The sequence below is a fragment of the Scylla paramamosain genome, chromosome 5, assembly GCF_035594125.1.
Source record: "Scylla paramamosain isolate STU-SP2022 chromosome 5, ASM3559412v1, whole genome shotgun sequence".
Lineage (NCBI taxonomy): Eukaryota > Metazoa > Arthropoda > Malacostraca > Decapoda > Portunidae > Scylla > Scylla paramamosain.
Window position 1 is genome coordinate 1,679,931 of NC_087155.1, and position 15,000 is coordinate 1,694,930.

The 15,000-nt window shown below is 41.4% G+C and overlaps 1 protein-coding gene and 1 long non-coding RNA gene across 2 annotated transcripts in view; both read left to right on the forward strand.

Annotated features, from left to right (window-relative positions):
- LOC135100271 (uncharacterized) overlaps positions 1 to 1,491 on the forward strand; it is a 45,826-nt gene extending 44,335 nt beyond the window's left edge. The window contains exon 3 of the long non-coding RNA XR_010268564.1: positions 1,377 to 1,491. This is a non-coding gene — a long non-coding RNA (uncharacterized LOC135100271). The remainder of the gene's footprint in view (positions 1 to 1,376) is intronic.
- Positions 1,492 to 2,388: 897 nt separating this feature from the next.
- LOC135100404 (uncharacterized) overlaps positions 2,389 to 15,000 on the forward strand; it is an 85,686-nt gene continuing 73,074 nt past the window's right edge. The window contains exon 1 of the transcript XR_010268680.1: positions 2,389 to 2,471. The gene's annotated coding sequence lies outside the window, so the exon portion shown is untranslated. The remainder of the gene's footprint in view (positions 2,472 to 15,000) is intronic.

Here is a 15,000-nt window from a genome sequence, read left to right on the forward strand (position 1 = left end):
ATAATAATAATAATATATAATAATAATAATAATAATAATAATGATAATAATAATAATAAACGGTTCATTATTCAGGCATTTAACTAAACAGAAAATGTAGAGGGGGAGTGGGGGAAATACTTAACATTAATCCAAAATGGTAAGTCTAATCTAGAAAGGAAATGCTATTGATTGATTTCTCGCACCATGGTGGGAATCGCGCTGAGTCTGTACCGCTCTGTGCGCGGCACCTTTAGGCGTATCTTGTTGTGGTGTCTGGTGGCACGGATCGAGCGAGGCGCGTGGCCGTGTGTGTGTGTGTGTGTGTGTGTGTGTGTGTGTAAAGTGTTTTGTATGTGTGTGTGTGTGTGTGTGTGTGTTGTGTGTGTGTGTGTGTGTATGTGTGTGTGTGTGTGTGTGTGTGTGTTTGTTTGTTTGTTTGTTTGTGTGTGTGTGCATTGGTATTATCAACAAAAGATAACTGTACTAATAGCAATACTTGACCCGACACAGTGAAATACCGTAATGCCAGTACACTGGTACAGTACACTCCTAAATGGCAGCGCCGCCCTCGCTCACCCCGATCTTCCTCTTCCTTTCAATCCTGACCACCAGCGGACGCACAAATCACCAGTAGATTCTTTATGCATATTACTTGCCTTTTGGGAGATTTTTTAGTAGTTAGCATTCATAAATATACTGCGATGATTTATGCGGGGTTTGAAATTCACACACACACACAAATGTGTGTGTGTGTGTGTGTGTGTGTGTGTGTGTGTGTGTGTGGTTTGTTTTGTTGGTTTGTTTGTGTGTGGTGTGCATTGGTATTATCAACAAAGATAACTGTACTAATAGCAATACTTGACCCGACACAGTGAAATACCGTAATGCCAGTACACTGGTACAGTACACTCCTAAATGGCTAGCGCCGCCCTCGCTCCCCCGATCTTCCTCTTCCTTTCAATCCTGACCACCCAGCGGACGCACAAATCACCAGTAGATTCTTTATGCATATTACTTGCCTTTTGGGAGATTTTTTAGTAGTTAGCATTCATAAATATACTGCGATGATTTATGCGGGGTTTGAAATTCCTGTGTGTGTGTGTGTGTGTGTGTGTGTGTGTGTGTGTGTGTGTGTGTGTGTGTGTGTGTGTGTGTGTTTACGTATAACAAACAATGTGTCTATCATAAAATAATAAGGTGTTCCCCACAAAAGCACTCAGCACATTCACCATCCCCATCACCACCTGCCTTTACACATGCTGCACACACCACATGGCAGACCACGTCCACACAAAGTCTGCAGCACTCTGCACCCACTCACTCCACCACACACCACCCCCGCAATGCCCACACACCGCCACACGCCACCAGTAACCAAGCTCTTCCCTCCACAGTCGTGCCGTCGTGCCTGGTGCTCCTGGACACTGGATGGAGTCCTGTCCACGGCGGGGTGTTGAGGTCACTGATCGAGGGTGACCCGCTGACCCTGCAGTGCACCGCATCGGGGGGGGTGAGTACTTACTGGGTGTACTAAGTGTGTGTTGGGTGTGTTAGGTGTGTATTGGGTGTATGGGTCAGCCGTTGGCTGCTGTACCTAATATTGCATCACATCTGAGGGTCAGTACAGCTGACAGTTTCTTCTCCATGGACGAGCAAAAGTAAGCTTGGCGTCCTCCTAAGTCCTGCATAATAACACTTTATCTTCGCCTTCTGCTCCCCTTTATCTCTAACGCGTCCTTCTCCTTTCACTTTTCTTCCTCCTCTTCCTTCTCCTTTTTTTCTCCTTCTATATTCTGTCCTCAACTTTTCTGATTTTTTTCCTTCCCATTAATTGACTTTTTTTTTTATATTCCTTCTTCTTCTTAGTCGTCTCCTGCATCCATTTTTTTTCTCCTTTTTCTTTTTATTTTCTTTAATCTCTTAATGTTTCTTGTTTCACTGGCACCCTCTCCCATCCTGTCCTTCCTTTGTGTCTGGCTCCCTCACTGCCGCGTCTTCATTCCTTAAAGAAAGACGAACGAAAGGATAATGACTCAATTGCTCTCTCTCTCTCTCTCTCTCTCTCTCTCCTCTCTCTCTCTCTCTCTCTCTCTCTCTCTCTCTCTCTCTCTCTCTCTCTCTCTCTCTCTCCTACTGAATCAAGCGAAAATCTATTTCCCGCTATGTGTGATTCAGCCAGGAGTTCCAACATAATGTACGCTTCATAAAACACTAAATCAAACAGTAAACCCGAACAAACCTACAAATATCAATACACAAAGCAATAATACTTACTGATCTATATTTCCTGTCAATTTCAACAGAGTTACTCGGCGTGAGTTAGAGTTTTATCATAATATTCACGAATCGCATAAGTTGCCAGCCCTGAGTTCCCGCCCCCTCCCCCTCCCCCGTCACCTGAGGTACAGAGTAAGTTGTGAAGTCCCGCGGTGGCGATTATCGTAATATTTCCCATCCATCCGTGCGTCAGGAGGGCTGCGGGTCGTGTGGTGAGTACTGGAGGGCGTGGGGGAGGCGAGGCTGTAAAACAGTAATAAGGGAACACTTGATAAAAGGAGAAAATAGAGACAAGATAAGGTGTTTCCTGTCTGCTGGTCTCCATACTGATTTCTCCCGTGGTCATCTTTACTCTCTCTCTCTCTCTCTCTCTCTCTCTCTCTCTCTCTCTCTCTCTCTCTCTCTCTCTCTCTCTCTCTCTCTCTCTCTCTCTCTTGATTTTAATATCTCCTCCTCCTCCTCATCCTCCTCCTCGTCTTCTTCTTCTTCTTCTTCTTCTTCTTCTTCTTCTTCTTCTTCTTCTTCTTCTTCTTCTTCTTCTTCTTCTTCTTCTTCTTCTTCTTCTTCTTCTCTCGTATTCACTTTTGTTATACTATTCGTATTTAACAATTTAACATTTCAACCATGTACTGTAGAAAACGGAAGACTGGGAATATTGGTGACGTATTAACAAGGTAACTACCGAATTGGCTGTTAGGTGGTTGTTGGAGGCAGTTAACACTGTTGTTACGCTCTTGCTACCCTCTTGTTCCCCGGAGCGTTACATTGACAAGATTACGTAGAGTTTTTTGTGTTATGTGGTTGGAAAGTCTTTGGTTGGGAAGGTAGTTAGGGTTTAATTGGTTTAAGCTTGTCAGGTGAGGTAGTTATACGTATCCGGTCAGTCCTCTCAGGAGAAACACTGCGAGTGAGTGTTGCTGCTGTGATACTTGTCTGTTTCAGGTAGATTTAGGTCTGTTTTGTATTAACCCTTTGACTGCCACTCGGTGCTCCTCTCCTTAATTACCAGTCACGTTCTGGACTTGTCCTCCAGCCACATTCAATCTTGGAACTGAGAAGAAATTGCAAAATGTATTTTTCATCGCTAAGTTTCCTGTAGATGCTTATAAAGAGTTGACACATTGCTTCTGTTGCAGTGAAAGGGTTGATCTGAGGGGAACGCGTGATCAGTGGAGGGGTGGGGTAAAAACTAATCATTCGCAACAAGTACATCAATTCAAAACAGACGCAAAACTACAAGGAAAAAAAAGTCTCGTCCAGAATAGAGAGAAAGAGTGAAGTGAAAAGTGAAAATTTACCATAGATGCACGCATGCTTGTGACGGTGTGTGTGTGTGTGTGTGTGTGTGTGTGTGTGTGTGTGTGTACGTACGTACGTGCGTACGTGTATGTACGTATGACATTTCTCTCTCTCTCTCTCTCTCTCTCTCTCTCTCTCTCTCTCTCTCTCTCTCTCTCTCTCTCTCTCTCTCTCTCTCTCTCTCTCTCTCCCCCTTGGCTCCTTCGCTGGTGTGTGTGTGTGTGTGTGTGTGTGTGTGTGCAGATCACTGGATTGGAAGTAAGGCAGTTAGGTCTAGAAATCTGGCAGCCTGCTCGCACACACACACACACACACACACACACATTTATACATAGAGATAGATAAATAAATGCCTTGATAGAAAGATGGATAGATAGAAAGGTAGTTAGGTAGAAAGACAGATGAATAGACAGACATATATATATATATATATATATATATATATATATATATATATATATATATATATATATATATATATATATATATATATATATATATATATATATATATATATATAGATCAATAGGTAGGCATAGATGGATAGATAGACAGACTGATAGATAGACAGACAGACAGACAGACGTGGCATGCACGTCGTTACAACAGTAATGAGTCACTTTGAAATCCAGACCATGAGTGGAGAATATTGAATCCGCTTGGGAAAGGGGATTATTATTATTATTAATATTATTATTATTATTATTATTATTATTATTATTATTATTATTATTATTATTATCATTATTATTATTACTATCATTATCATCATTGCTACTACTACTACTACTATTACTACTACTAGTAATAATAATAATAATAATAATAATAATAATAATAATAATAATAATAATAATAATAATCTTGTTAAAAATTTATATTCATTTTACCTTTCATCCCTTTCCTTCTGTGTAACTTAATATAATCAAGCGTTGTTGAAGCGTGATCAGACGCATGTTAACGGGAGGTCATTGAACTGAAGAGGGGAAGAGGTTTGATGGGAGGAGACATTGGTAATACTGCATACTAGTTTCCAGAAGTGTTGGACGTGCTTGAATCATACTTTGTTGTGCAGTATTTTTGAGACATAGACGTTGATTTGGCGCGCTCAAAAAACACGCGAAAATTTGACTTTCCGGGGAGAACGGTGGCTTCGGCCGGCCAAAACCTGCAGATGACGCTCTCTCTCTCTCTCTCTCTCTCTCTCTCTCCTCTCTCTCTCTCTCTCTCTCTCTCTCTCTCTCTCTCTCTCTCTCTCTCTCTCTCTCTCTCTCTCTCTCTCTCTTTCTCCCCCCCCCATTCTCTCTTCCTCCCTCCCTCCCCATTTTCTCTTCCCCTTCCCTCCCTCCCCATTCCCTCTCTCTCCCCATTCCTTCCCTCCTCTCCCCCTTCCCTTCATCCTTACATTTCCTCCCTCCCTTCATCTCCCTCTTCCCTTTCTATTTAATTTTGTTTTTTATTTATTTATTTATTTTTATTTTTTTATTTTTTTTTCATTTAAGAGGGGTACCTGCCAAGGCCAACAAAACTAGGAAGAAAAAAAATGTTCCCTGAGGCGCCGGTCCCCAAACTGAGTCAGAAACGATTGTCAAAAATTAGAGGATGAGTGTCTTGAAGCTTCCCTCTTGAGAGAATAGTCTTGATAAGCGTCCACAGTGTTAGACGAAGACCTTGACTTGTGTTGATGAGGGGAGTAACAGTCTTCGGAGCTTTGTTCTTTATTAACAATATGTACAGAAAGAAGGGCAAGGAAAAGATGTCTCAGAGTGGTTAGTAATTAAGGAAAGATGTGCCAAACAGTTGTACAAGGGCTTAGCATTGACGTGTTTGGGCAAAGCACCTTATCTATTTCTGTCTTTAAGGTATACGTGGAAACAATGAAGGAAGTGATGATATTGCGTGGCTTGCATCCGTTGTTGTCATGGTTGGACACTAAACAAGAGTAGAAGAAGAAGATGATAATGTGAAGAAAAGAATACGTTCAAGAAGAATTACTTGAAGAAAAAAAAAAGGAGGAAAATGAATATAAAAAAAAGTTGAAGAAAATGATAAGCGTTATGTGATGGTCATTGTCTCTTATTTCCGAACACTCTACTAAAGTGACTCTAAATGAAGTTGATTGTCTAATTATTATTAATTATATTATAGAAGAAAAGGAAAACTGAACACACACACACACACACACACACACACACACACACACACACACACACACACACACACACACTGAAATATTCTTTTTCAAAATATTTCGCAAGAACACTATCAAGACTTCCGTCATTATGTAACGCATCCATATATATATATATATATATATATATATATATATATATATATATATATATATATATATATATATATATATATATATATATATATATATATATATATATATATATATATATATATATATATATATATATAAACACATTTAACATCAGGTCACAAGCACACAGCGAACATCAATATGGACCCAAGTCTCAAACTCACACATCAAATTACAATATAGAAATATATCTGTGTATAAATACATCAGATTACAATATAATAAATATATCTCTATACAAGCACAGCCTGTGTTACCTTACAGAACTTTTCAGTCCCATGGATGTACCTGTGTACTGCTTTGTACATAACCATTGCTGCAACCTCTGCTCTTAACCTAATGACATTCATCCAAGTGTCCTTAATTCATTGTCCTTAATCCACACTATTTTCTTAATTCAATGTCCTTAATCCACACTATTTTCTTAATTCATTGTCCTTAATCCAGACTATTTCCTTAATATAGTGTCCTTAATCCAGACTATTTCCTTAATATAGTGTCCTTAATCCAGACTATTTCCTTAATATAGTGTCCTTAATCCAGACTATTTCCTTAATATAGTGTCCTTAATCCAGACTATTTCCTTAATATAGTGTCCTTAATCCAGACTATTTCCTTAATATAGTGTCCTTAATCCAGACTATTTCCTTAATATAGTGTCCTTAATCCAGACTATTTCCTTAATATAGTGTCCTTAATCCAGACTATTTCCTTAATATAGTGTCCTTAATCCAGACTATTTCCTTAATATAGTGTCCTTAATCCAGACTATTTCCTTAATATAGTGTCCTTAATCCAGACTATTTCCTTAATATAGTGTCCTTAATCCAGACTATTTCCTTAATATAGTGTCCTTAATCCAGACTATTTCCTTAATATAGTGTCCTTAATCCAGACTATTTCCTTAATATAATGTCCTTAATCCAGACTATTTCCTTAATATAGTGTCCTTAATCCAGACTATTTCCTTAATATAGTGTCCTTAATCCAGACTATTTCCTTAATATAGTGTCCTTAATCCAAATTATGTCCTTAATCTACTCTCCTTAATTGCAGATTCCTTAATTATAATATCCTTAACGACAACATTTTCTTAATCAGTGTATAATCCTCAATCCAGTCTATTTTCTTAATTTACTCTCCTAAATCTGTACTATTTTCTTTATCTGCCATCCTTAAGACGGTAGACAAAGTAGATCATCTACTTAATCTACTGTCGTTAATCCAGACTATTTTTTTTATTTACTATCCTTAATGTAGACAATTTTCTTCATCTACTATTCTTAATGTAGACTACTTTCTTGAAGTAATATCCTTCATCCAGTCTATCTTCTTAATGTAATATTCTTAATCCAGACCTCTTTCTTAATTTACTATCCTTAATACAAACTATTTACTTGATCTACTATCCTTAATCCAGATTGTTTTCTTAGTCTATCAACCTTGATCTTAATTTCCTTAATCCAGACCATTTTCTTAATCTGTTATCCTTAATTCAGACTATTTTCTTGATTTATTATCTCTAATCCAGTTTATTTTCTTAATCTACTTTTCTTAATTCAGACTCTTTCCTTGATCTACCATCCTTAATCCAGATTTTTTTTGTTAATGCATTAATCTCAATTTAGACTATTTTTGATTCAGACTTTTTTAATCTACTATCCTCAATCCAGACTATTTTCTTAGTCTACCATTCTTAATCCAGGCCATTTTATTAATTTGATATTTTTATTTTATTTTCCTTATTTTGTTATCCTTAATCTTCATTTCTAAGTGTAATATTTTCTTATGCAGACTATTTTCTTAACTAATATCCTTAATCCAGACTATTTTCTTAATCTACTATCCTTTATCTTAATAACCTTGATTTACTGTCCATAATCTTGATTTTCTTAGTCTAATATCCTTAATGAAGAACACAGTTTTATATCCTTAATCCAGACAATTTTTTCTACTCTATTGACTGCTCCTATTTTCGTTTTGGGATCTTCTTTGAGCGGGATTTTTATTCATCTATTTCTTGCCTCTGCTGACCTCCCTGATGGATAACAAATCAAAACAAAACAAAAAAATCAGTCAATCAATAAAATCAAGGCGGAGGCTGAGAGGACGCGGCACCTCTGGGTGTACGCAGACGGAGGACGTGAGTGAGGATGTCGAAGCGGTATCGTTTTCCGTTGAGCGTCAAGGTCATGGACAAATCATCATAATCTATCGCTGCTTGTAATTTACACAGCAGCGTTCGTCCAAACACGAAATCAAACCAGTGGCGCATGTATATCGTGTCCATCTTTCGCAGAGTGTCTGTGCCGCTGCCAAAGTGCAGCAGGACTCGTTTCGGCAGCACAGTCGATTTGCCTGTCCTGCACAGCATCTTGTCCTGACCAGTCTTAGTGATAGAGAATGTTGACGCGTTACCAGTGTTCACCATCACCGTCAGCGGCTCCTCGATGCCTAACGCTCGTGCGGCAAACATGAACGTTTTGCGTTGTGTGTCCGAAGGTTGTCTCCGCCGCAGACGTTTTGGGTGACGCAGGAACAGGATGCTGCTGTCGTCGGGATGGAACTCCTGCCGCACCTCGGCCTCCTGCAGGCGGCTCATGGACATGACTATTAGGTCCAAGTAGTGCTTCCTCACATCCCCGCGTACAATGACCGTCATGCGCGTGTTGACCGCCACGTAGCGACGCAGCATCACCACCACCTCGTCCAGCTCGATCACGTCCAACTCCAGCATGCCAGCCCAGGTAAACAAGTATTTCTTTACTGTCTCTTGCTTGCCCGTGACGATTCCCAGCCTCCGGGCCAGTGTTAGCCTCATGAAGCTGCATGAGGAGCCGCTGTCAAGCTGGACAAGGCACGGGTGGCCGCGCACGGTCGCGGACACCAGGTTTTCTTTCCCAATATTAAGACGGCACCACCTGCTCACATTCCTCTCCTTGCTGACTCTCTTGGCATCCACCATCAGCCTCACCACGTCGTCTTTGTACCACCCCCTCATCTTCCATCTCTTGATGCCGTGCTTAACGCATTGACAGCACTCCATCTTCCCCCCCTTCTTTCGTTCTCTCCTGCCCTCCCCCCTGCTCTTCTTTGCCTGCTTCTCGTCGTCCTCCGCGTCCTGCCTCTTCCTCTTCTTGTCCTGCTTCGCGTCGTCGTCCTTAACCTGCCTCTTCCTCTTCTTGTCCTGCTTCTCGTCGTCCTCCGTGTCTAGCCTCTTCCTCTTCTTGTCCTGCTTCTCGTCATCGTCCGTAACCTGCCTCTGCCTCTTCTTATTCTGCTTCTCGTCGTCGTCATTAACCTGCCTCTTCCTTTTCTTGTCCTGGTTTTCCGTTTCCTCCGTGTCTTGTTTCTTCCTCTTGTTCTGTTTCTCGTCGTCGTCCTTGTTCTGCCTCTTTCTCTTCTTGGTGCGGTCCATAATCGAATGAAAACACTCCACGCTCATCGTTTTCTTGCCTTTGATGTCATTCCCGTCCCTCTGATTTTTGTGTTCTCGCCGGCTCGCGCGATGTTTCATCTCTGCACAGCCTTCAGTGACCGTCTTCTCGTGGCTGGTGCAGTCTTCGAGGCTCTCCAGCCGCCTCTTCTTCTTGTTCTTGGTCGTCACTTTCTCCTTAGCGCTCCCCTTCTCACCGAGGGTCTCTTGGGCGTCCATTGCTTGTCGTTTCCTCTTGTTGTTGTTGAATCTCGTATTATGGAGTGTTGTGCCAAAATCTTCAGTAGAAAATCCAGGTATTGCACAGTCTTACTGGGAACCTGTTCGTCAGAGGGTATGGTATACCTTTGCGCCCCCTTCTTGGAGCGCTCAGCAGCTTGGAGCTAAAGACTTCGGCACCCACCAGGCGCACCAATCAGAGGCCTCGATTCTAGAATGTGATAAGGTCTTTAGCCAATCAGATACAAGAATGAAACAAAATATAAAATTATGATTATTTTTCATTAGCGGCAGTGATGCACTTTTCAATGAATTATGCTGAATCACTGCAATGAAGACTCTCTTCAAAAGCATAGAAGTAATACATTTATTTGATTTAGTATATCTAATTCTCTAAATATTAATTCTATCAGTCACTTATCTGTGTTATTTGGCTCACACTTCATACATCAGCAGCTGTGCACTAATATCGCACTAACATTTGGCGCCACCACGGTCTGTCAGCCATTTAGAGCCGTGGAAAACCTCGCCAACAATGCCCATTCACACAACGTAACTGACGTGTAGTTTTGGCTCAGCTAAAATGACTTCCACTGCCACATTCTCGTGTCACTGTGCCGAGGAGAGCAAGTTCAGTCCCGCGCTTACAATGCCAAGGGTAGAACTCGAGCCGTGACCCTTACGTGCATCAATGAGGAAGCAGGAAGAGCAGGAGGGGGATCATTATGAGCTGAGGACACAGTATGTTTGGCTTGTGTGCGTTTTAAGCCATTATTATCTAAGTTATAAGATTTTCTTAACGAATGAGTTGGTGCAAGTAGTGTCCCCTACCTGGCGGGCAGTACCTCTCGCCCAAGAGAACATTCCTTTCATTGTCTGTGTAACTTAACGTTGTTGTGGCGTGAGCAGACGCATGTTAATGGGAAGTCATTAAACTGGAGAGGGGGGGAAGACTTTTGATGAAAGGAGTAATACTGTAAGCTAGTTTCCACAAGTGTCGGATGTGCTTGAATCATTCTTTGTTGTGCAGCGTTTTTAAGACATAGATGTTAATTTGGCGCGCTTAAAAACACGCGAAAATTTGACTACTGGGGCAGAATGATGGCTCCGGGAGGCCGAAAAATACAGACGGCTCTCTCTCTCTCTCTCTCTCTCTCTCTCTCTCTCTCTCTCTCTCTCTCTCTCTCTCTCTCTCTCTCTCTCTCTCTCTCTCTCTCTCTCTCTCTCTCTCTCTCTCTCTCTCTCTCTCTCTCTCTCTCTCTCTCTCTCTCTCTCTCTCTCTCTCTCTCTCTCTCTCTCTCTCTCTCTCTCATTTTCCAGGAGGGGCACCTGACAAAGGCAACAAAATTACGAAGAAAAATGTCCCCTGAAGTGCCGGTCCCTAAACAGAGTCGGAAACGATCGTCAAAAATTGTGGGAGTGTCTTGAAGCTTCCCTCTTGAGAGAGTCCATAGAGTGTTGATAAGCGTTCACAGTGTAAGATGGCGACTTTGGCTTGTGTTGATGAGGGGAGTAACAGTCTTCAGAGCTTTGTTCTTTATATACAATATGTACACAAAGACGGGGAAGGAAAACATGTCTCTGAGTGGTTACCAATTTTTGGGGACAACACTTTATCTATTTCTATTTTTTCTTTTAACTATACGTAGAAAAAAAATAAGGAAATGATGATATTGCGTGGCTTATCATAAAGATTGTTTTCATAAAGATTGTTTTGTTAGGGGTAAGGAGAGGGAGAGGGAGAGGGAGAGGGAGGAGGGGTGGTGCGAAACATTTTAAAGGACTAGTCTGTATACACGAGAGCAAAAATTAATGCAAAGGAAGAACAAACAACAGCAGATTTTGTGTCCCTTCCGTGGCTGTTTGTGATAAGGAGTAGTAGTAGTAGTAGTAGTAGTAGTAGTAGTAGTAGTGGAGGTAGATGTGGCTGTGAATGTTCTCGGATTTTTAGAGAGAGAGAGAGAGAGAGAGAGAGAGAGAGAGAGAGAGAGAGAGAGAGAGAGAGAGAGAGAGAGAGAGAGAGAGAGAGAGAGAGGAATTAATTGTGAAGGTTAAGGGAGTGATGGGGCGAAGAGAAGGTCAGGAAAAAGCCAAGAGATGGAAGAAAGTGGATGTAGGTGATTGGGAAGCATATGGAGTGGTGGAAGTGAAAAGATATGTGGATGGAATGTGAGAGGAGAGAAGGGGAGAAGAGAAACTGTTAAGGGGAGGGAGAAGGGGATAAAGAGGGAGAAAAAGGCGGGATGGGTGAGTCGGGAGGGAAAAGAGGAGTAGTAAGAGTGGTAAAGAGAAGAGTGAAAGCAAATGGACACAGAAGAGGAGTGAGAGTGAGTGGGGAGAGGGAGGGGAGTTAGGAGTGGGCGTTAGTGGGGAGGGAAGGGGAGTGGGTGATATTGGGAAATGGGAGTAGATAGGAAAGGCGAGGCGGGGAGTTATCGCTGCCATTGCAGAGAAGATGGGTGTCTCCTTTACTCCCCTACCCCCCAATCCTCTCTGCTCCTCCTTCCCTCCCCACCTCCCCTTCCCCCCCTCCTCACCTCCTTTGCACGTAAATGATAACACAGAATTATCATCAATCTTCGCTCAAGGACCAGGCGATATTCACTTGTTTTATCCTGCCGCCTTTATTTCTCCTCCCCTCTCCTCCCAACCCCTCTGTAATCCCCCCATACGCCCCTCCCCCCCGTCTCTGTCTCTTATTTGTTTATCTACAGCACTTCAACTATTTCTGTCTGTAAACTGCTATTAGTAGAAATAATGAAGGAAGTGATGATATGGCGTGGCTTGACTTCGTTGTTGTGATGATTGGACACAAAAACAAGTTGAAAAAGAGAAGTTGAAAAAAAATACGTTGAAGAAAATGAGATGAAGAAGAAAAAAAGGAAAGAAGTTCAAGAAAATAAGTAACCGTTGTGTGTTGATAAATGTCTCTCATATCTGAAGACTAGTAACATTTTTGTAAATGAAGTTGATTGTCTATTATTGACTGTATAACAGAAAGCACACACACACACACACACACACACACACACACACACACACACACACACACACACACACACACACACACACACACACACACACACACTGAAACAGATTCTTTTCCAGCATTTTTCAGAACACTGTACAGTCCTTAATCCAGATTATTTTCTTAATCTGTCATTCTTAATCCACAATGCTTTCTTAATCTAACATCCTTAATCTCAATTTCCTTAATCTGTTATTCTTAATCCATACTATTTTCTTAATCTATTATCCTTAATCTAGACTATTGTCTTAATCTACTTTCCTAAATTTAGACTATTTAATTAATGTACTGTTTTTAATTCAGACTAAATTCTTAATTTACTATCCTTAATCCAGACTATTTCTTTAATCTACTATCTTTAATCCAGACTATTTTATTCATCTAATATCCTTTATCTTAATTTACTTAATCTAGTATCCTTATTTTTAATTTCTTAGTGTAATATCATTTTTCCATGGTATTTTCTTAACGAATATCCTTAATTATTATTTTTTTTGTTTATATACGGTTATTAATTTTAATTTTCTTAATTTATCCTCCCCATCTGGGGAGAGGACCATAAATGTCCCCAGGTCGGACTGCCTTTCTGTCGACGATCCTATGTGTCTTGACACCCCCCTCAATTTTTTCTCCATTAACACCTGCAACATTCGCGGTCTAAGATCTAATTTTCAATCTGTAGAACACCACCTCTCCTCTTCTAAACCTCATCTTCTTTTCCTCACTGAAACTCAAGTGTCTGAGGCAACTGACAGTAGCCCCTTTTCTGTTCCCTCCTACTTTCTCTATCCTCATTTTCGATCCAAAGCTGGATGCTGCGTTTATGTGCGCAATGACTTAACCTGCTCTCGTGCCCACGCTCTTGAATCTTCCGAGTTTTCCACCATCTGGCTACGACTACAGAGTCACTCTCAAACTAAATTTATCTGTGCTGTATACCTCTCACCTAACTCCTCTGACAATAAGAAATTCTTTGACTACTTAACTTCCAAAGTGGAGCACATTCTGACTCTCTTCCCTTTTTTACAGATCTCCATTCTTGGAGACTTCAATGTTCACCACCAGCTTTGGCTTTGCTCTCCCTTCACTGACCATCCTGGTGAACTAGCCTACAACTTTGCTATCCTCCACGACCTAGAGCAATTGGTGCAACACCCTACTCGTATTCCTGACCGTCTTGGAGATACGCCAACATTCTTGACCTTTTCCTGACATGTTATCCTTCTACTTATGCTGTTGATGTCACCCTTTCTTCTCCGATGGGCTCCTCTGATCACTTTCTCATATCTTTATCTTGTTCTATCGCTCCAATCCCTCCTCAGGATCCCCCTAAGCGAAGGTGCCTCTGGCGTTTTGCCTTTTTTTATTTTATTTTTTTTTTGATAGAGACTGGCACAAAGCTTTAATTTCCAAACTACCCTCCTATGGCTTCTCTCCTTCTCTCTGGAACTTCATCTCAAGTTTCCTTTCTGACCGTTCTATTGCTGCTGTGGTAGACGGTCACTGTTCTTCTCCTAAATCTATTGACAGTGGTGTTCCTCAGGGTTCTGTCCTATCACCCACCCTCTTCTTATTATTCATTAATGATCTTCTAAACCAAACTTCTTGTCCTATCCAATCCTACGCTGATGATACCACCCTGCATTTTTCCACGTCTTTTCATAGACGTCCAACCCTTCAGGAGGTAAACATTTCACGCAGGGAAGCCACAGAACGGTTGACTTCTGATCTTTCTAAAATTTCTGATTGGGGCAGAGCAAACTTGGTATTGTTCAATGCCTCAAAAACTCAAGTCCTCCATCTATCAACTCGACACAACCTTCCAGACAACTATCCCCTCTTCTTCAATGACACTCAACTGTCCTCCTCTTCTACAGTGAACATCCTTAGTCTGTCCTTTACTTATAATCTGAACTGGAAACTTCACATCTCATCTCTACCTAAAACAACTTCTATGAAGTTAAGCGTTCTGAGACGTCTCCGCCAGTTTTTCTCACCCCCCCCAGCTGCTAACTCTGTGCAAGGGCCTTATCCGTCCATGTATGGAGTATGCTTCACATGTCTGAGGGGGTTCCACTCATACTGATCTTCTAGACAGGGTGGAATCAAAAGCTTTTCGTCTCATCAACTCCTCTCCTCTAACTGACTGTCTTCAGCCCCTCTCTCACCGCCGCAATGTTGCATATCTAGCTGTCTTCTACCGCTGTTTTCATGCTAACTGCTCTTCTGATCTTGCTAACTGCATGCCCCCCTCCTCCCGCGGCCTCGCTGCACAAGACTTTCTTCTTTTTCTCACCCCTATTCTGTCCAACTCTCTAACGCAAAAGTTAACCATTACTCTCAATCATTCATCCCTTTCTCTGATAAACTCTGGAACTCCCTGCCTGCTTCTGTATTTCCACCTTCCTATGACTTGAATTCCTTCAAGAGGAA